At 46.4% G+C, this 23,291-nt stretch overlaps 1 long non-coding RNA gene across 2 annotated transcripts in view; it reads right to left on the minus strand.

Annotated features, from left to right (window-relative positions):
• LOC122463888 overlaps positions 1 to 19,053 on the minus strand; it is a 74,523-nt gene extending 55,470 nt beyond the window's left edge. Inside the window, exons 1-3 of one of the 2 annotated variants that reach the window (XR_006287610.1) lie at positions 18,665 to 19,053; positions 2,215 to 2,304; positions 976 to 1,300 (exon numbers count right to left, since the gene is read on the minus strand). This is a non-coding gene — a long non-coding RNA (uncharacterized LOC122463888). Of the gene's footprint in view, positions 1 to 975; positions 1,301 to 2,214; positions 2,305 to 18,664 lie in introns of those variants that run through there. The other variant, XR_006287611.1, reaches the window with a different exon arrangement.
• Between the last annotated feature and the right edge of the window lie 4,238 nt (positions 19,054 to 23,291).

Genomic DNA, 23,291 nt, shown 5'->3' on the forward strand with positions numbered 1-23,291 from the left:
CCCTCCCCAAAGTGTACCATGTCCTTGCTCCCCCCCACACCTCCTGCACACTGCAAAACAGTGATTGTTGTGGGCAGGAGGCACAGGGAGAAAGAGGGAGGCACTGATTAGAAGGGCCTGCCGGTGGGTGCTCAGCATCCACCATTCCCCCTTTGGTGCTCTAGCCCTGGAGCACCTATGCAGGGGGCGGGGGGAGGGGAAGAGATATTTCTTATGCAAGAAAGGCTTTTGTCTGAGAGCCCTGTAAACACTTAAGCAATGGAAGAGTCCTAGAGATTTAGAGATGCAAGAGTGCTGACAAAGACTAAGTTTTATCCATTTCTCTCTCAACCCCTCTTGGCATATTTAGCAGCAGCTCATGAAATTGAATCTGGTGAATTTAAATGATGGCCTTTCCTATTCTGACTTTTTAATTTCACATCCCTTGGACTGCCCCTTTGTTCTCCTGTGATATGTTATCCATCTGTGCCCACCCTCATGCCACTGGACTGGAAATTGTTTCCTTAAGGAATGTTACAGCTCTGCTGACTTTAATTAGGAGAAGATAGCAGCCTGAGGGTTGCAGCCAAAGTGTGGGCTCTGTGGGTGGGGTGGGGGGAGTTTGAGAACCAAAATGAGCTCAACAAAATGTTGTAGATAGTCTGGAGGGCCACTGACCTCTGATGGTCTCCCACCAGGCAGGGGCTGGAGCTCTGTTCACACTCAGATGCCTCAGTGCTTTTGTTTGCTTTACAGTTCATTAGCTGAAAGCTAGGTCACCCAATGGAGTCGATGATTCTGTACTCTTGGCCTTGGGATGCTTTATATTTACATAAATATGTTGATGTATAACTGTATCTGGAGGTCCCAACTGAGACTGGGGCCCATTGTACTTGGTGCTGTACAGCCACAGACAGCCCCTACCCTAGAAAGGTTACAAGGCTGATGAATGGTGGGAGAGAACACCTGGGTTAAGGTCACACAGTGGTGGAATAAAGTGGTCCTCAATAGGGCACCAGCTTGGGACACATGTCCCTGTGCCATCAACCAGAGACCTTAGGCCAGAAACTACCAGCCAAGCCAATAGAAAAGGAAGTTTCACGGGGAAGACAATAGCTTTTCCACACCTCATTAAGTGTCCAGACTCCATTAGACCTTTGCTTGCTGTCACAGGAGAGATGCTGGGACAGGCACCTGCAATCTGGATGCTGCAGGCCTCTCTGGCTGGATCGTCATTGTATTAGAAGTGACCACTCCAAAACCCTGTGACACCTGGTCCTTGCTGGCCCTGGCCCCTGCCATTCAAGGATACGTTGGCCTGCTACAAAAGGGAGTGAGTTTTATTCAGGTGGAGAAAACTCAGGCCCAGAGCAGGCAAGAGGCTGGCACAGAACCCTGCATCAGCAGTGGCCTGAACTGTCAGCCCAGCCCTGAAAGACTGTTCAGCATGTTAACCATGGCCAGAGGCAGACCCCGAGTATAAAAACAGCCTCTATAATTTGCACTGTGTTAAGGTTTCAGGCTGCTGCCCATCACTAGGATGTCAGACTGCCTGCCACATAAAAATATCAATAGCTAGTGGATTTCATGAACTCTCTGGTGATTCTCCCTTGTGGGGTCAAAAACGCTGCTTGGGGTAGGGTTTTTGTTTTGGGGTAAAAGAGGAAGTCAGCATTGAGAGTTATTCTTATGGTGAAAGGCTGTTGTGGTAGCATCTCAAGTCCGCAACCAACCTCAGGGCCTCCCCCCATCTGTTGGGTGCTAAACAGACACACAACCAAGCCGTCGGACACAGAAAAGCTTAGAATCTGAACAGCTAGATAAAATGCACCAGACAACTTTTTTGATCGCTCTTCTACAGATCTGAAACAGTTGCCCAAGGTCAGTCTTTGGCCGAGCCAGGAGGCTCATCAAGATCTTTAGAGTCTCAGCCTTTAACCACAGGGCCTCCCTTTCCCTGTGAAAGGACACATACCAGCTTGATGCAGGTGTAACTATTGGCTCAAAGGAATTACTCCCGATTTGCCCCAGCATAAGCAAGAGGAAGATCAGGCCTTCCCTGCATGTTAGTCACAGGGAAGATCTGATCCACGACGCTGGTCTATAGCAGCCCTTCCAGGTCCGCAAAGCAGAAGCCTCATCCGTAGCTGCTCTGTTAGCAGCCATGCTGAGCCCCTCCCACCTAAGAGTCCCTGCTTCCACAGTGTGCAGCCGCCCACAGCAGTAATTACTCACCTCTCTTCACATTCTTCTGTGGTTCTCTGCTGCGATTTTAAATCAATCCATCAGTCGTGACAGTTTCTGAGAGCGGATATGGCTCATCCCCTGAAACAGGCAAGCAGTGGGTAAGAGCAATTATTCCATAAATGGTTCTCTTTTTCACCTTATGTCTTCTTGGATCCATTACCTCCGCTTCTGTTCCTAGGTAACCCCTATCTGTGGCACTTTATTTTTGCACATCAGTTCAGTGTTTACAAAGCCCTGATCCCACCCCCTCTATCCCCACAATGAAAGGCTCAGTGTTGTGTAGGGGAAAGGTAAATTACGTGTTAAGTGATTTAATTTGTTAACACAATAGACAGCAGCACAGGCTCCCCTCAGAGCTGCCATTTAAAGAGAAGCGCTGTAGATGGATAAAGTGCACCCAGAAAACTCAAGACACAGGGACATCAGCCAGTGAAATGAGCCCTGTTAAATAGTTCATCACTCCCCTCCATGCTGGGAGTCAGGAATCACTAAAAGACAGTGGGGTTAGTGCCAAGAGGAAGTGGTAGGGTGACCAGAGGTCCTGATTTTATAGGGACAGTCCTGATATTTGGGGCTTTTTCTTATATAGGTGCCCATTACCCCCCACCCCCGTCCCGATTTTTTACATTTGCTGTCTGGTCACACTAGGAAGTGGCGGTAGCAGCAATAAGGTGTGTGTGGGGGGGAAGAACAGCAATGTGGGGGACGCTAGGGGTGGTGGACGTGTTGGTGCTGACACTCAGGTTTTGTCTACACTAGACAAGTGGTCAGCGTAGCTAGACTTGACTTGGTCTAGTGCGGATGCAGGTTAGACACCTTTTAGCTGGCCGATCATCCACCAGCTAGACTGGGGTAGAATGGTGTTAACTTGCATTTGCATAGGGAAAGGTAGAGGTTAGTTACAATGCATTAGCTAACTTTAAACCACTTTTCCTAGTGTAGACAATAATTAAGGCTAGGTCTACATTACAGACTTTACAGTGGCACAGCTGTACCACTGCTCTGCTGTAAAACAAGTGTCTGGTCTAGCTGCTCTATGCTGGTTGGAGAGAGAGAGCAAGAGTGCTCTCCTGCTGGCATAGTGCTGTCCACACCAGCACTTTTGTCAGTGAAACTTATGTCGGGGGGGGGGGGGGGCTTAATTGAGAGTCTTATCCAAAAGAAAGACTTAGGCAGTGAAAGGACTCCCATTGATTTTAGAGGGCATTGGATCCAGCTGCAAATGAGGGCATCAGGCGCATTGTTTGCGGAGCTAGAGGAAAGAGGGGTGGGGCTTTGCATCACCAATGGCCCTTCCTGGTCTGCACTCAATTATACTTAAGCAAACAGCTTTCTTTCCATTGACTCCTGGGCTGAAATGCCTTCTCAAATGTGAGCAATAAACTGTTTTATTGTTTTCAAACTTGAAGCTGGGTCAAGGGAAGAAGCCAGGAATTGCTGGATGATTTTTATGATCTAATTTAATTTTTCTAGTTCATCAGCCTGAGGTTCCTATATTTGTTCAAGTCCCTGACTGACATACCAGGCCAAGACCTATAAAACAGGAGTGAGTGAATGAGTCTCAGTATAACTGCAAAGGAAGAGAAATGCACCAGAGGAAGGGAAATACTTGCCTGTTGGCTTGCATGTCCTATCTACACAGGGCCAGATCCTGGCTGATGTAAAGTGGAGCTATACTGATTTATACCACCAGGATCTGGCCTACAGCATCTATTTTTAGTGGAGAAGAAACTCATTCAAAAAAAAAAAAAAAAAAAAAATCTACATTAATCCTATAGAGCAGTGGTTCCCAAACTTGTTCCCTCGCTTGTTCAGGGAAAACCCATGGTGGGCTGGGCCGGTTTGTTTACTTGCTGTGTCCACAGGTTTGGCCGATCATGGTTCCCAGTGGCCGCGGTTCGCTGCTCCAGGCCAATGGGAGCTGCTGGAAGCAGTGCGGGCTGAGGGACGTACCGGCTGCTGTTTCCAGCAGCTCCCATTGGCCCGGAGCAGCGAACTACGGCCATTGGGAGCCGCGATCGGCCAAACCTGCGGACGCAGGAGGTAAACAAACCTGCCTGGCCCGCCAGGGGCTTTCCCCACACAAGCAGTGGAACAAGTTTGGGAGCCACTGCTATAGAGGGGGAAAAGGTTTTAAATATGCATGTACACAGAGTTACACCTGCCAACCCCCATTGTCTTCACTGGCATCAGCCCCAATATAACTGGGGGCAGAGTTTTGCAGATGGCGCTCATCTTGCTTACAACACACCCAGATCAAAAGCCTTGAATATTTCAGCAACAATTCAGAGCGCTCAAGTGACTCAAGGTCCAAGGTCAGTCTGTGGCAAAGCTAGGAAGCAAACTCAGATCTTGAGTCCCAGTCCAGTGATGGCCACCCTTCCTCCCTCTGGAATCTTATTTTCTTAGCCTGCTAAATATATATTGATCTTGTTTGGTGTTCTCTTCACCCTCCATGCAACCTGGACTCTTCTATTCCTACTGTGCTGAAATAGAACCCCCTCCCTCCCTGAAAATTCTCATCTGAGGCTGCCAGAGGAATTATGCATAACAAGATGGCTGGGGGGTTATGTCACTCCATGAAAGCTGTAATTTCCCTGCTATTGATTTCCTAAAGATAAACCTGTGGTTTGCACATGGTGAAAGCTAATTTAAAACAAGAAAGATGAGTCTCTCCAGAACACCTTGATTGGCAATTGTGATAAATTCCTATAATTACTATTGACTCCAGGAAGGATTTTCATTTGTTAAAGATGTTGCTGAAATGACAGCCCAGAAACGGAATGAGACAGGGAAAGCAGCATGCAGCTCCTGCCTTTGCCAAGTTACCCGAGTATTTAGCATCATGCAGATGTGCAAAGGGTCAGAGTCAAAGTACTTTGGCAAGCCCAGTATTACCAACTCCAATCATTGGAAAATTTGAGTCAGGCCACTCAATCATGAGCTTGGCTTAAATATAAGGGTTTTCCCCCTTAAAAAAGTTTTGGTTCTTTTTAATTGGCCTTCTGGTTTGGGCATTTAGGATAAGCTTAAAAAGGTGATACAAATGTTTCTCTGCAACCATGAGGGCTAGAAGCTTATTTTATAAAGTGAAAGCTGAGATTCTTATGCATTCAACAGCTGACGCTTTAAGATGGACACCAAGTAGGACCAGCCCTCCCCCCCACCACACACACAAACCTTCAGCTTGGGACCTTATTTGAGCAATTAGCCTGCCCCGAAACCATCGTACCTTTGCTGCTATTGGTACTCATGCTAGCTAGATCTGGCACATCTACACAAGCTGCAGTTACACCCCCAAATCCAGTGCAGACATGCTCCGAGTTCAGATGAGCACCCATATGGCAGACTGCACCATTTGGATCTGCAAACTCAGGCTGGAAACAGCACAGGAGTGGCCTCTTTGCTGTAGTTCTGTTTGGAACATAGTTGGGAGGGGAAAACCACCAACAACAACCACCTAAAAATAGGGAATGGGGTAGGGGGAGCTAGCCAATTTTTTGAGGCTTCAGTGAAAGTTCAGTTGGACTATCAGCTCGAGAAGCATATAAGTATTGTATTGCAATACATGTATCATGGTCACAGGAGGAGCTTGAATGGGATACACTGTCCAGAGTGGAGAGAACTGAAAGAGTGTGGAACATCCTCCTCTCAGGGACAGCGAATCACAAGCATTTGCCACTGAGCAGAAAACCCCACTGTAGAGTGTAACCCACACACCTCCTGGGTGGGGTGCTCTGTCCCATCTAGTGGCACCGAGACCACTTAGAGAGAATGAGTCTGCTCTACAGCCTTAGCTAACAGGCAGTGGGCTTTTAGCTCATGCTGTAGAGGCTTACGTACTAAGCTCCAGAGGTCCCCAGTTCGATCCCGATGACTGGGGTCTGTCGGTGTTACAATGGCGCACCCTGCGATGATGCATTGTGCAAAAGCATGGAAGTATTAGGATGGAAATCAGAGTGCAGCATAGACAACAAAAACCCAAAAAGCACAACTTTGGGGTGTTTGGATGCATGCAGGGATGAATGTGGGGGACCTGATTGCATGGCAGGAGAAAGACCGTCCCAAAGAAAGCTAACAAAGTCAGTGGACCTTAGTACTGCCTTGGACAGACAAAAAATGGTGGATCCTTGCATGACAAGCAGACCCCCCACTTAACGAGATAAGGGGAAGATTCCAGTACATGCATAAACAAAGGGGACACTGGCCTTCTAAAAAAAAAAAATTATATACACACACACACACTGCACAGCTGCTTGCTCCCAAGAAATGGCTTGCAAGAGAGCATCCTCTGGCTTCTGCGTGACACTCAAAAGCCACACTAGGATACTGTAGGCCACCTGCAAACAGTGTTTCTGCATTGAGATTTTTCACCCCTTAAATCTAGTCTGTTGATGGGCATGGAAGCCTCAGCCAGAAGCTCTGCTACTCACAGTCAGGAGGTGAGCGGTCATTGAGTGGCAGAGAGGAACAGAACAGCAGATAAAAACAAGTGCTTTGTAGGAGGCCGTCTCTTGCTATTTAGGTAGTTGTTTGGCTGGTCTAGTTTCCTTTTCCCCCTTGGAGATGGAGCATTTGATGGTAAAATATAGCCTTTATAAAAATGAAGGGTCAATAATTAACAGCTGCAAAGCTGTCATTTCACACAAGACCCAGCTTCTTAACTACAGGCGGAAGGGAGAAAATGTCAAGGACACAGCAGGTATTTCAATTTCCTCACCTAACTGCTTTCTTCTGGGTTTAGACAGGCTTACACATGTCCTGTACATGTGCACACTGCAGACCACCCCCATAACCACCACATGTGAACAGTAAGCACACAAAGAAATGTTTGCATAAGCCACTCGCATAACTACCCAGATCCACATCCCCATATATGAATTCACTGAGGCAAGTACCCAGTCATTTTTACACCCACATACAAGTTTGAACTTCCTCTAATTTTAAAGACTGTGGAAACTTTATTGAACTGCTAAACATCCCAGAGCATCTGACATAAGCTTCTGAGAATGAAGAAGAAATTAAAAGGTGATTCATTCATAAGTGAAGTTGGTTTGTTTTTTTTGCACAGTTTGAACACTTCAGTTCTGATTCTAAGCTATGGATGAGCTGAGAGGCTTAGGACATGAAACATACTAAGAGGCATGTCAGTATTAGCCTCGTTTTACAGAACAGATACAGAAAGGTTCAGTTGACCAGTAGTGGAACTGGAACTAGAAGCCAGGAAATCTGGCCTTATTCCCTGCTCTACTTTAACCTCTAGACTATATTCCCTTCTTGGAGTTTCTTCTTTTACAGGAGGCAGGGATGCTAGCTTCACTTTGGGGTGTGCTCAAGAAAGTTTGCAATCCAGATACTGTACGGATGTTTTAGCCAAGGCTAAAAGTGGGAGAAGAGATACTGACATCCTAACAGCTGCTCCCTGTAGCACAAATAGTTTGGGGAAAAAGAGGAGCAGGGAGGAAGAGTTCCTCAAAATACTTCAGCTCTTCATTCAGAATCCATGAAGGAGGCCATGTTACCATGGAAATGGAGGGGGGGGTTGTGTCTGCGTTTTCAATAATCCCAAAGGGGGTGTTTAATTGGAATCAACCACATTTTTAAACTGGAGAGAAATAAAAAGAAACTGCTGCCAGAGGAGGAACATTAAATTAAATAAAAAAAATAAAGCCATGAAACAAAAAAGGAAATCAAAAAGAATAAATTTACTGCAACCAGCAAGGGATTCATTAGGGTTACAAAGCTCAAATCAATTTCCCGTCTATTGACATTAACGAGTTTGATGTAGGTCCAGCTTGAAAGCCAAACAGAGCAGCTCTCCCCCTCTGGATCCCCACAGGGCCCAGCAGCTGTTTGCAGATTGTTCCACGCTGAGGGAACAAGGGCTTTCTTTCTGCCTTACATCTAGCTCCACCTAACCATGCCAGCAATGAGAAGCTTTTCCAAAAGTCTGCCTCACCTCTTGCCAGTCACAGCTTCACATTCCCAGCATGCCTAGACCCTCTGACTTGGATGTGCCTGTTTAATGGGAGATGTTCTCATAGAACTAGCTTGGGCTGTGGCTAGCAATATTTTTGGGCCCAGCAGCTGATCCTCAGCTTTTATTGTTGGATTAAAAGCGGTATAGAGGCTCCAATCACTATCAGACCCCATTGTACATACACACCCACATCCCACCCTCCCAAAAGCTTACAAGCTAAATACACAAGACAAAGGTTGAGAGGGGACCCCGACAGAGGAAGTGACTTGCCCCATCGCCTTTCATCCTGGTCTTTGGATCATAGATTATCAGGGTTGGAAGGGACCTCAGGATGTCGTCTAGTCCAACCCCCTGCTCAAAGCAGGAGCTATCCCCAATTTTTGCCCCAGATCCCTAAATGGCCCCCTACAAGGATTGAACTCACAACCCTGGGTTTAGCAGGCCAATGCTCAAACCACTGAGCTATCCCTCCGCCCCCCCAAGATGAGGGACGTCTGCACCACTTCCTAGAGTGGAAATGAAATAAAGCTGCCTTACCAGCTTATTACACAGTGGTGAGAGATGAAGACTAGTATTCAGGATAGGAGAGACTAGGAAGGGGTTTGCATTGGCCTGCTAAACCCAGGGTTGAGAGTTCAATCCTTGAGGGGGCCATTTAGGGATCTGAGGCAAAACTTGGGGATTGGTCCTGCTTTGAGCAGGGGGTTGGACGAGATGACCTCCTGATGTCCCTTCCAACCCTGATATTTTATGAACCTTAGATCCTGCAACTCCGTGTGTGCCCTTGTGGAAAAGAGCTATTATATATTTGTGCCAGTAGCACCAAGAGGCACCAATGAAGATATTGGGTCATTGTACTAGGTGCTGTACAAACACTTAGTAAGAAACTAATCCTGGCCTGAAGTGCTAGATTCACACTCAGAGCCTCATGCTTCATAGGGAGCCATTCAATCCTGCAAGCCAAAAGAGGTGCTGTGCTGATCTCCCCCAGCTGGAAGTCATTATGTGAAGCTACTAAAGTATTTTCCCCTCCATTTGATTCTTAAGCTGGATCTTCAGTTCACAACATACCACCCACATGCCACCTAAAAAAAAAAAAAAAAAAACCACCAGAAATCTGAACTCACGCCTACCTTCTTGTTACCCTGAACTAGCCACTGCCCAGCCCCCACCTACAGCACCTTTCTGAGAAAATAGAAACAGTGAGAGAAAAAGGGACAGCTGTAACAGATTTTCCCCACTGAAGTTTAAACCTTCACTCTGGACATTGAATGGCTGGTCATTTATGCCGCCAATTCGAGGCACGTTAGACAACCTCCATAAGTGCTGCTATGAAAAATGGTAACAGAGATCAGAAGTGATTGGAATGCAGACAGGACCCTCAGCTCTTGGTATAAAAGTGATTAATGAAAAATCCCCAGCATCCTCTCTCCTCCCTGCAAAAGGAGGAGTGAGCAAGGCTAACAAGAACAACTGCTCCTCATGTGAGGAAGATAATAGCAGGAATGATACGTCTCCAGGAGATTCCCAAGGCCTCGTGCTCATGTAATAAATGCCCTTGTCGCTTTCAGGAAACATGAAGAAAGATCACTAAAGCCAGTGAAAGTAATGAGGAAAAAAAAAAAACAAAAGATTCAACCTCAGAAGTGCTCCTGCTCCACTTGCCTCTCACCTTCATTTGTTCTGCAAAGCGTTTTTTGAAATGAACAAGAGTGGCACAGGCAGGGCCCTGGGCTTATAAAATGACAGTCAGAGCGTGACAGCAATAAAGCCTGGAGTGGGGCTGCATGCTGCAAAGCCACAGATCTTAAACAGCATGCTACAGAGAGCTGAGATCACGGAGACACTGGCATGGCATTGTAGCACGAGACCCTTGTAGACAGGTAATTAGTTGGTTTCTAGGTGCGAGGAAGTCCTTGTGGTTAAGACACTGGACTCAGGAGAGCTGGGATCAATTCCTGACTCTGCCATGAACTCCCAGTGCAACTTTTTGGGCAGGTCAATCTTTTAGTGCCTTGCTTTCCCCCCCATCCCATTCCCTTCGGTACAATGGAGAAACCCTTCACAGTCATGACTATTTAGATTGGAGTTCTTCAGGGCAGGGACTGTCTCTTACTATGCATATGTGCAATACCGATCATAATGGGACCCTGATCTTGGTTGGAGTGGCCAAGACAAGTAATAAGGACAAACGCTAGCTAAATCCTAAGTATTTACATGATCAGGGCAGAAAAGATTAGGATTTTAGCCATGGTAAAAGTAACTGGACTGATGACCCTTAGACATCAAGGACCCAGTTCTCATTTACAATAGAGGCCCTTTATACTGCTCTGACACCCGTTATATGGTCAGCATATATTGTCACTGCAAAAGCGTTCTAAAGGGACCTTAGTGTGTATGAGAATCAGGCCCACAAGTTTTCTGTTTATCCACAGGACAAGTATAGCACAAGCAGAGAGGTAGTGCAATCTTCCTGCGTGTGCACACTTTAGCTATCACACGCTATAGTGCAGGCCTTGAGGCATAATAGAGGACAGTTAAGTCTCCATGGCCTACTCATTCAGGGAACTGATTTGTGATCATTTGTTCTGAGAACTGGGTCAAGCCTCCTTCATCTTAAAGGGATATGGAGGAAGACCCATGATTTGGATCATTTAGATCTGAACTGGACAGAGCACTAGGAAATATACTGCAGGGAACAATCCTGCACTGACCAAGAGAGACCTACTAGACCATCTAGTCTTTTCCAGCTCTGGTTTTCTGTGATTCATTTCACACACGGTATAGAACAGATGCCAAACAGTAATGACTTTGGGTCACATGTGGTGAGTCGGTGGCAAATAGGGCTCATGGAAAAGTTTGAGCAGCTTATTTTTCCTGCATCATCTACATAAGGAACTTCCATTTTAAAAGCTCAATAATGTAATGCCATGGCAAATGAGGAGTTTGGGCAGTAACAGTGCAGCTCTCATTTGGGTGAAGCTTTTTTTTTAAAAAAAAAAAATTAAAAAAACCACCCACACAGAACACACACACAGTGTGGCACTACTTACAAAGGCCAATGAGTTGAATAGCAAGGGTGCTATAGATCAGGGCACTGGAATTGTGCAAGGGTAAGCAGGGAAACCTGCAGGTCAGTATAACTGGGTGCAGGACTGGGATATCAGGGGGTGCTGCAGATCAGGATTATGGTCCATCAACAAAAATTGGTATCAGACTTGTGAGGGGGAGGATGGTCTAACAGCTAGCCTAGAACTTGGGAGGCCCGTCTTCAATTCTCTGCTCTGTCCTAGACTTTGTGTATGCAAGTCACTTGGTCTTTGTGGCTCAGTTCCCCTGCATAAAATAAAGGTAACAGCACTGCCCTTCCTCACAGGGGTGTTGTGAGGACAGATGCAAAGACTGGGATGCTACAGAGATGGGGATCATGTGAGTTCCTTAGTTAGGCCCTCAACTAGTTTGATAGGGGAGGTATTGCAGGTGAGGAGAGCAGGGCCTTGGCAGAACTGTGTGATCATAGCCAAACGTGTAACTAGTTCCACACGCATCACCACTTCAGAGAGGAAGAACATTGCTGATACAGCAGAACTGAAGTTGTGCCTCCCATTGCAGTGCATGGAGCAAACAGGATCCCGAGACTGGGGCTATAGAATATGCTCGGTCATCAGTGGGGAATACCCCATACAGATGGGGTTGGACAAAGCTTTATTTCACCTTCTTTCTTTGAGCAATGCAAGCCAGCCAGCCAGAGAGATGCAGGCCAAGTGCACCTAGATCTGATGTGGCTTTCCCCACCTGAACGCATCCGTTTACCTGCCGTCACATCCCATTAGGCCCAATGGATCTCGCAAAGCTGGCTCCAGCCCTTCAAGACATTTCCTTCTAAAGGGAGACAAGGGAAGGAAAACATCCAGCAGCAGTGTCATTTAGTAGGTCATACTTCAGGATCCTGGAGGGACAGGCAATGAGCAGTCTCCTCCTCAAAAGGGGTTGCTTTGGTGCCTGGGATTCATACAAGGCTGTAGCATCCATGGTCTCTTTTCCTTTACCATGTACTGCTGTTAAGGTTCTTAGAGAGGCCTTGTTTCCCAGATCCTCACTTCATGGGAGCCTTCACTATTGCCAGGATTTCAACCTACAAATTATGATGCTCAACTTGTTTCAGGGTGTTTCCTTCTATCCTGCTTTAGATGGAAGGGAGAGAGAAAGTTCAGTTCCTCACCCAAACTTCGTACCAAATCCTACAAGTAGTCCCCCCGGAGTCCTCCGTGATCCCTACACCTGGAAGCATCATCAGTTCATGCTTCCCGTTGTGCTGGGTCTTCAAGCCAGCTGACAATCCATAAACAATCAGATCATGCAGCACCCAGATCAGTAAGATGAGCATAATGGTTCCTTTCTTCCCCCATTTGTCTGTCTTGTGCTTTCTTTGGGGGTAGGGACTGCATCACTATATGCCAGTACAGCTCCTAGCACAATGGGGATCTGATCTTGGGGCCCTGAGAGAGTGTTCCCACAATGCTAATAAGGGATGATAATTAAGATCACAAACTTCCTCACCATCTGCTTTCCTTAAGTCAGGCCCAGTTGCAGAGCTGGTCAGTTTTGGGGGGCTGGATTTTATCCCTTCCAGTTTTGTCCTTTGTGACCTTTCCATCTCATGCTAAAAGCCATAGCTGGCAAAGCAGACATCTCCCCTCCCATTGCACCACACATTCCCACAATGGAAAGGCCATTCCTTTCACGGCCAGACAACGTGTCAGATTAACTGACATGAGTTGCCCTTTCTCAGGCTAAGTCATCAGCCTCAGTGTTTTCCCTCTTTTTTATATGTCCCTCCCCATGCAACAAGAGGCTTTTTCTACCTCTACTGAAACATCACTTTCTCCCTAGCAGGGGGTTTGGGTGGAGGGAAGCTTGAGGCCCAGATCTTGTTACCATTAAGAAGCCAGAAGAAAAACGTAGTGGACTGTTGTAGCCCTTCATGTCACTGGCACAGCTGCTCCTCAGAAGACTTGAGGCAAAGTGAAGAAGTAAAGTCTAGGGTAAAGTCCTGGCTCTGTTGAAGTAAATGGGAGTCTTGCGTTTCACTTTTAAGGATAAAACCCTGGCCCCCTTGAATTCCTAGCCCTTCCTTTGTTTACCCCAGCGTTCATGCTAACCAAACAGAGCCTATGCTGAAAGTAGGCAACCGGGAGGTGTGACTGCAGATCAAAGCTAGCTCAGGCAATAACAGCCATGAGGCTACAGCAGCATTGTTAACTACAGGGATGAGGCCCACCTTCCTAGGGCCCTGATACGTATGCCCAGCTACCAGCCATGGTTTCACTGCTAGCATTGCTCAAAGCTAACTTTGATCTAGCTAGTTTGTGTATGTCTGCACATTCTGCATTCAGACCTCTCAACTGCAGCGTAGGCGTACCCTTAAATTCATGCAGCCAAGTCTTCAAGAGCGGACAGGGATTTTTGCTCCTTAACTTGAAACACTTTTAAAGGGGTTTGGTTATCTGAAGTGCTGAAAATCCACAGCGCCAACAGAAGCCCATGAGATCTGCAGATCAGGCCAAAAGCATTTCAGGTAGAGCAGACTGAAAACTGGAGTTTCCATCCCAGGGGAAAATCCAACATGATTTGTTTTTATTCCAAACTGGGAGGAAAAGTCAAATATATTAGAAATTTTACATGAAATGGAAAAAGTTTAAACAATTTAGAAATGTTGAAGTATTTCAGTTTGAAAAACAATTGACGTGTTTCACTGTGGGTCAATTCAATGTTAAACAGAGTCCACCCGAACTACCACATGCCTCATGGGAGTTGTAGTTTGGGTGCCTCATGCCCCCATTCTTCTCTATGGCTCAGGCTAGCTTGATGAACTACATCTCCCATGATGCACTGTGGTCCTGTCTTCTGGGATGCACCACAATAATCTCTGTGCGCCTGTTTCTTCATTGGTCTCCTGGGGATAATAATGAACTAATTACTCAAAGGAACTCCACATGTTTGCAGAGTGCTGTGTGAGAATCATCATCTCAACTCTTCCTCCTAAGGGCATGAGCCTCCAGGTGTTCCATACACAGAAGTATACATGTGGGGGTCTGATTTTGATCTCACTTATGCTTGTTTCACATTGTAATCCCACTACATTCAGTGGGGTCACTCCCAAATTACATGGGTGTAAATGAGAGATGGGTCAGACCTGGAGTTTGAATTTCTTCCCTGTTGTCACAATGCAGTTACTCCAGATTTACACCTTTATCATTGAGATTGTCTGACCCAATCACTGGACATCTCACTTCCTGAGCTCTCTGCCTTGTCTATCAACTACTTCAAGGGGGAGGGGGAAAACAGTCCCAACTCAGTAACAGAAAAAGGGGAGCTGATTTTTGACTTGTTACATTTGCATGTATATTACAGATCTGTGATCTTGGACATCTTTCAATCATTCTCATACACACAAAAAAAGCCCTCCCTGATTCTCCTTTAATGGATCTGAAGCAAGCCTTTCTCCTCCAAATCACCAGCAGCTGCCATAGCTGCTCCATTCCAACAAACAGAAACCTTTTCTCTGTGACATTTAGATCTCCCTTTGTAGCAGACTCAGATATTTTTACTGTTAAAAGCAGCCTGCACAGCTGGGCAATTTCATTACTGCAAATGTTATTACAGCAAGAGTCTGTTTAAGACAATGTCATTGACAGGAAGATATGCCTTAGCAACAGGCTCAGCTTGAGTGAGTGCCTGGATTCATCACGGCATAAACAGGAACCTTCAGGCATCAGAGTCCCTCATGCAACAGCAATTTCCTCCAAAGAAAAAAAAAAAATACAAGGTGCCCCAGAGCCCTAAAGCCTGAGGGCTGAGATTTTCAAAGGCAATTATGGGAGTTGGGCTCCCAACTCCCACTGAATTTAGATTTGGGCTTGTCACAGGTTGGGTGATTGAACAGGAGCAAGAAGGGAACCTTGCCTCACTCTACAACACAACGGTCCCAGTCCTAGGCCCTTAAAGAAAAGGCAAGAGTCTTCTTCTCTTCCCACATCTGGCCCTGAGGTCCCCAGGATCATTGCTCAGAAGATACTTCTTGGAATGGGATAGGCTGGACAGTTCTCAGCCACTTATCTTTCAAGGGCCAGTACAGGGCTCATAAATCATTTGGGCATCTTTGGAAATCCCAGCCCAGGTTCTTTAACCTAGATATTATGGTCGGAAATGGAACAAGAAATGTATGGTGACTTGTAGACCTAATAGCATCCCATTGGGCTAGGGGCTGTATGTGTATATAATAAAAAGAGACTAATAGGACACAAACTCCACCAGCATGGAAGGGGATAAGGAGCTGCTTTTGTTTGGAGTAGCCCTGCCCTACCACACCGGCAAGTCATGCCAGGTTTGGAGGAGTTTAAGAGGAGGAAGCAGTAGTGGGCAGTCCTGGAGAGGGAGTAGGTGGTTGAACTTCCCAGCTTGAAGTCTAGTAGCTAGCAGAGCCTCTGCCCTCACAGAAAGGGAGCACAGGGTCCCTATGCTAAAGAAGGGGGAAAGACTATTTATACATTGTGCTTGGAGGGCCAGCAAACTCCGGATGGACTGGGGCCCCTCTGAAGGGTTCAACTATCATGACTAGAACTTCCCATGGGCAGGGTTTCCCCCCTCCTGTGCCTGTGTGTTTAGTCCTGACCTTGGATTTGTGTTTCCACTTGGAAAAGGGGAGATGTCAGGAGGCCTTGGCCAGAGGGCTGAGGACCTGCCATTGAATGTTCTTGCTGGAAGACCTGAACGTGCGCACTTGCTATGTAGCATCCGAAGGGGGTGCTCTGGTGGACAGATCCCTGACAAACCCTGCCCTGAAAAGCGGCCAATCTTAGTAAAATATGTAAATAGGGACAGAGGAGGATATACGCTTTACCTGCTCATAGAGGGCCAGATCCTGGATCCACTGGGGTCAGTAGGAGTTTTGCTATTGACCTTAGTAGGACTAAGACAAGGACCCTAATCCTCAAGTGACTAAGCTAATGTAGCTCATTCTTCCCCCCAACCCCCAGGCAAGTTCCACTTTGCATCAATACAGAGGCACCCATTTAGCGCAGTAGTGAAGCCAAGCCCAAAGTCTTAAAAGATCAATCTTTATAAGGTGTGAGGTTCTCAGATGCTATGGTAAATGAGGCCATTACATACCTTAGATATAGTTCATTTGACCCTGCATTTTGACTGTGCACTGCTCTCTCCCCCAGTTAGAACCTTGTACTCAAGGGGATAATCTAAAATGCACTGAAGTCAATGGGAGTTTCTCCCCCACACATCAGTGAGCTTTGAATCAGGTCCTGGCTTCCTTTGCTGACAAGCCCCTAGCTTTAGTAAAGTCAGAAAGGAAGCATCTTGATTTAACACATTTTGGCAGCAACTTATTGTTTTTCTGTCTTTTAGGTCCCCCCCCCCCCTTCCTTTCTTGAAGGCCAGCAACTCAAATCCATCCCAGATTTCAGACACTAACAAGGCAGCATCTGACAAGCAGAAAGCATCCACGAGCAAATTGGAGATTCCCAGCTCAGTCATCATAAATGCTACAAGTTCTCTACAAAGCAAGTGGCTTCAAGACAGGGTTTAAGACCACTGTCTCCTCAGGTTTCACAGCTGTAGGACAATGACTTGTTGGGGACCTTTGGTTGCCGGAGGAGCCAAGTTGAGCTCTTGTGATGAGATACATTTTTTTTAAAAAAAAAGGGGGTGGGGAGGAGAAGAGGAGATAAAACAGGCACCAATCAATAAGTTTCAGTAGGCTTTAGCTTCCCTTCTGGCTGATGCTGCTGTAATCAGCACCTGAAAAACTGAGTTACCTGTCCTTCCGTCCCAGGGTTTATCTATCATGTTTCTTACAGGGAAGCATATTTATTTTGAGGGGATTGGCATCCTGGACTGTAGTCATGGCCAGACAGCTTCTGTCTCCTCCCTGGTGCCTAGCATGCAGCAGTGTCGGGGAGTTTAATAGAACAACTAACTGTTAAGAGCTTGCAGGAGGATGATCACTTACAGCTTTGCGGTTTCCTTTGTGAGACTATATCCCCTGAATGAAATTTTCACCCCCTGGCTCATGCGTTGGGAGGCAAAGCACGAGCAGGATCATCATAAAACTTGGAGTAACACCTTAGTGCTTCATTTGGGAAAGCAGCATGAGCTAGTGGTTAAGTCACTGGTATTTGGGAGACCTGAGTTCTGGCTCCAGTTCTGCCACTGACTTGCTGTGTGGCCTTGGGTATGTCACTTTCTTTCCTTTCCCACCACTTGTCTATTTAACTATTAGGACTACCTTTGGGTAAAGACGGTCTTATATTACATATGCACAGCACCTTGCACAGTACAGCCTTGATCTCAGCTGCAGTTGTGGCAGTACTGTAATATGAATAGTTCACTATTGCTGCAACTTCCAGTAGCATCTCAATTTTCTTACGCAGAGCCTTCCTGCTTCGCCAGCAGAAAATAGTTCCAGACAGGCTGGCATAGCATTAAATCAATCTTGAATGTTGTATTCAGTGCTATGCATGCTGGCTAAAGATTCACTACCCCTCAACAAGGCAAATAAGTGTCTCAGAGGATAGGGAACTCAGATTCCTAAAACCCTGGACAGCATTCCTTAATCAGAAGTGTTTCACCTACTGCCTGACATCACATACGTGAGATCCCCGTATTCCCACGCCTCTCACATAGGCATGACAGCCACACCAAGTGCATGTGTATTATACATACACTTCACACTCATGCATGAGCTGTACACCACACAAGTGCATGCCACAGCTCACATACCCATGGATGACACTTGCATGCTGTCCACATGTGATCCATGCACAGCACATCTGTGACTTGCTTACACCTCACAAACCTGCATGATGTGCACCAGGCATGAGTAACATACACAGAGCTTTCCTCACATGTGACACACCCACATTTACACAGAAGGCTATTTAGAGGGCAAACTTGCCTATTTTCAAATTATTCCTGGAAAGGTAGAGGTGTCCTGGAACACTTTCAACCCAAATCGCACATAGGGACCACACTACTTTTCATACTAGAAGGATGTAATTCTCTACATACTAGAGTCATTCTAGGAGCAAACACATACAGTCTCCCTTACAAAGGGCTTTACAATCCCCTGAGCCTCTGGGTTCCCTGGAAAGTTTACTTAGTTATTTTTCAGAGAGATGTCTTTTATTTAGACAAGACTCATACCACTAGGGAACTCAGCACAAGCAGCAAAGACAGCCCTAACATGGCATCCTGCTTCTACACCTCTCCCACATCAGCATAGCCTGGGAAGGGGATTCTCCTTATGCAAGTCTCCAGCCCATTCCATCTGCTATAGGAAAAACCAGGGTCATGCCATCAGACAGCACCTCTTTAGCACAGACAAACAAATCTGAAATGACAGTGTCCCATCCAGCAGACCCCTCTGTAAACATACATCCTTACCTCTAGGTCACCTCTTCACATCTGGACATGGCATTGCAGGGTTCTTTGCCTCACCCACCAATTGGTTGCCAGAGCAATCACACCCAGCTGATCTCCTCCCCAGACTTCCTCACAAGGGCTTCAGGGTCTCAGCCCTCCAGCCAAATCACACAACAGCTCAGTCCCCTTCCAATAGTCACCTCTAAAAATAGGTTCTTCACTCTCCTGAGCTCAACTTCACATACAGCAGCTCCTTCACCCCTCCCAGGCCTGACTTCAATTCCCTTTGGGCACTACCTCAGAACTCATCCACAGGAACCTATCATGCTGCCTGGGAGGCTCTCCTAAGAAAGCTGCTCCCCTTAATAACCCAGTCTTCCTGCCACTGTTGAGGGCCCAGCTCTGTTTAAGAAGTGTGCTCCCTGCTTCAGCCCCACAGCTGGGGGTGGTTGGGCTTTCTAATTAAGCCCCATTACACCCAGCTGGGATCACTGATTAGCCCTTATGTTGCCAGATCATCAGAGAGACTGAAGGTCAACTGCTAAGTCATGGGCCAGGCTGAGCCCAGCTTGCCTCAAAGGGCCAGCCAGCCTCCGACATCATGTTCTCTGCCACACCATTACAGAGGAAAACACACAAGGGGTGGAGAGACATTTTGTCACATTTGAAAGTGTTTCCCAGTCTTACCCTTTCCAGCTCCAATGCAGTCATGAGGTGATCATGAAGAGATGGATATGGGTATGCAGAGAATGTTCACCTCGCTCTGGCCTGCTGGCTAGCAGACTGCTGCTGAAAGAGAAACACACAGATAAATTCAAACCCTCAGAACACAGTACCTAGCACAATGGGGTCCTGCTCCATGACCAGGGCTCCTCTGATCATAGTAATAAATACATAAACCTTTTCCTTCCTCCAGCAGTTTCCAGCTCAGGCCCACTACGTGCTTTGCAAACATTCCTTCATGAAGTAAGGCAGGTCAGGAGAGGAAGAATGGTTGACTGGTTAGGGTGTTAGCCTGGGGCTTAGGAGAATGGGGGTGGGGGGCATAGCCCTGCTTGGCTACAGATTTCCAGTGTAACCTTGGGCCAATCACTTAGCCTCTCTGTACAGTAAGAATAATTGCACTTCCCTACCTGACAGAGGTGCTGTGAGGTTAAAAATGTTAAAGATTGAGATGCGCTGAAACACTGCTATGGTGATGGAAGCCTTATCTGTATCTAGGCTGTGTTCTCTTCTTCATTTGACAGACGGGAAATGAATGTGATTTGCCAGGTCATAATTCTTTTTGGTATTAAAAGACATTATTTGTATTACAAGAGACCCCGTCCAAGACTGGGTCCCCATTGTGCTGGGGAAGTGACAATTCCGCACCTCAGAGAGCTTATAGGGAACTGAGGCACAGAGAGGCAAAGTGACTTGATACAGGTCACATAGTAAGTCAGTGGCAGAGCTCAGAAACGTTACCCCGATCTCCCAGCTGCCTCTCCCTACCAAGCTGCTCTTCTTTTCCATCTAATGAACTGGAAGCTCTTGGGGTGACTGCTTACGCTGAGTCACATGGACACTTGTCCCCTCTCAGGCCTGTGTACTCCTGCCTGACGACACCTCTCTCCTGCATCTACTTATGCATTTGCCCCCCAGCCCTGGGAATTCTGAAACCAGTTAGAAAGTGATAGAATATTACATCCCTCTGGGTCCCCATGATTACATCCCAGAGGCACTGCAAACAACGCTCAAGCTTCCGAGCATGTCACTTGCCCCCCAGATAACCCTCTGCCACCTTCCTTTGCTCTGAGGTCCCAATGGATCAACAGAGGTAGGCTGCTGCCTGGTGCTGCTGGCTCACTTGCAGGGTCTGATCTGCTGCTAAGATGTATCTGATGTTTACAAGAGACTTTGCGAGGGAATCCATAGGCATAAGGGTCTGCAAACAGGGTATTAAGCTGTCGCTCGATTCACCTGCTCTGCTCTATGGCAAACAAGTACAGCATCCATCAGTCATTTCTCTTCCATTTACACACACACAAACACACACATACACACGCCCAGGGAAAACAAAGCTTTTGTTGACCTAAATCTGCAAAATAATGATAATAAAATGTACCTTATGGGTGACATCCCCTCTCTCTAAGTAACTATGGGGACCTGCTTTTTTGAGCACTGGACTCATTCCTCTGAATCTTTTGCCTGAATAAACATTGTCCGCTGTTACTAACCAATTTCATGTGAAAAGTGGGAGGCTGAAATGCAACCTTCCTCCCCCTCTGGGTCCTACAGAGAAGCCGGATGGGAACAGATCTCATGGCCCTGAGCTGGGAAGTCCAGACATAGTCACATAGAGTTTGGGTGGTGGTCACCTCTCCCTTGTTATGAATGCAGTAGATAAACTCATGTGGCAGAATATTCACTGGACTTACCCAGCTGTGGCATTGCCTGACCCCTAAGGCCTATGTACAGCCCCCTCTTCAGAGAGTGCCTGCTTCCCACACCTGCCTTTGACTGTCACATGCAGACAGCAGGTGGGTCAGGGTTCCATCAACTATCCGTCACTGCAGTATCCAGGGTCTCTCTGCAGACAAGAGTCTACCACACTGGGACATCCTGCTTACTCCCTCGGATACCTGCTAGGCAGGGGTCCCATCCTACAGAGCCTCTTGTATTTTCTATCTGCCCTTCTGGTGCACCCTGTAAGAGAGACCCAGTTGAAATGCTTCTATCAGTGTCCTGCATTCATGCTGCTTTCTTACCCCATACCATCCCCCCTTCCCACACCCTCTGAGCTCCCTCCTTTTGTGCGCCTGCTTCTCAGTGAAGCCACCCACCTGCGGTCACAAGAGTGAGATGCCTGCAAGCAGCATGGAAACTTTTTTAAAACATCATAATAGAGGCTCAAATTAAATGTATAACAAAAAAAAAAAAAACAGCAAACAGACCAAAAAAAATGTCACCATGGCTAAACAACAGACTAAAAGAGGTGACTGGAAGTAAAAAGGCATCCTTTAAAAATAGGAAGTCAAATCCTACTCAGGGAAATAGAAAGGGGCATAAACTCTGGCTTAGTGAGGTGGCAAAATTTGCAGATGATACAAAATTACTCAAGATAGTTAAGTCCAAAGCAGACTGTGAAGAGTTACAAAGGGGTCTCACAAAACTGGGTGACTGGGCAACAACATGGCAGATGAAATTCAATATTGATAAATGTAAAGTACTGCACCTTGGAAAACATGATCCCAACTATACATACAAAATTATGGGGTCTAAATTAGCTGTTAACACTCAAGAAAGAGAACTTGGAGTCACTGTGGATAGTTTTTTGAAAACAACTGCTCAATGCGCTGTGGCAGTCAAAAAAGAGAACAGAATGTTAGGAATCATTAGGAAAGGAATAAATAATAAGACATTTAATATCACAATGCCACTATATACATCTATAGAACAGCCACACTTTGATTATTGCATGCAGTTCTGGTCACCCCATCTTAAATAAGATATATTACAACTGGAAAAGGTACAGAAAAGGGCAACAAAAATTATTAGGGGTATGGAAGAATTTCCATATAAGGAGAGATTTAAAAGACAGACTGTTCAGTTTAGAAAAGAGATGACTAACAGGGATATGATAGAGGTCTATAAAATCATGAATGATATGGAGAAAGTGAATATGGAAATGTTATTTACCCCTTCACGTAACACAAGAATCAGGAATCACCCCATGAAATTAATAGGCAGCAGGTTTAAAACACACAGAAGGAAGTACTTCTTCACCCAACGCAGAACCAACCTCTGGAACGCGTTGCCAGGGGATATTGTGAAGCCCAAAAATATAACTGGGCTCAAAAAAGAATTCACTAAGTTCATGGAGGATAGGTCCATCAATTTGGAAATAAATGGAATTTAGCCAAGAAGGTCAGGGACGCAACCCCATGCTTGGGGTGTCCCTAAGCCTCTGATTGCTAGAAGCTGGGTCTGGGCGAGAGGGGATGGATCACTCAATAATTGCCCTATTCTGTTCATTCCCCCTGTAGCATCCGACACTGGCCACTGTCAGAAGACAGGATACAGGGCTAGATGGATCATTGATCTGACCCAGTGTGGCCATCCTTATGTACTTATGCAGTGGCTTTAACCTTACCCTGCTGCACTGCAGCCATTTATACCCTCTCCAGTACAATCTCTCTTTCTGCCAGCCTCCTTCTGTGATCGGTCTATTGGATGGCAGATGTTCAATGAAACATGTAAATCCTCCCTTGTTTATGAGTGAATATAATAAACTCTGGCTACTGCGCTTTCCAGGTGGCCGTTGGATGAGCTGTGTTTAGTGCATAAATACCCAGTGATTGATCTCTGATCTTTAAAATAGGGCTGTGAGATCTGCATGCATCTGGAGTCCAAAGCGGGGAAGCGGCAGCTCTAACACTCCTTAGACACTGCTATTTATTCCCTTGTGTTACATTTTCTGTGTTTTACTGCAGTCGAGACAATGCACATGATGTGATTTATGTATAACCAGAGCAGCCCCCAGTGGCTGCATCCGTGAACTCCTTCACCGAGGTGCCTGTTGCCTTTGCCTCCCTTGCAAGCTCTGTGAGGCTCTGTCTCCCTAGCCCTGGCATTGAGCCCAGCACAGAGAGGGTGTGCTGGGGGCGGC

This window comes from Chelonia mydas, chromosome 26, assembly GCF_015237465.2.
Source record: "Chelonia mydas isolate rCheMyd1 chromosome 26, rCheMyd1.pri.v2, whole genome shotgun sequence".
Taxonomy (NCBI): domain Eukaryota; kingdom Metazoa; phylum Chordata; order Testudines; family Cheloniidae; genus Chelonia; species Chelonia mydas.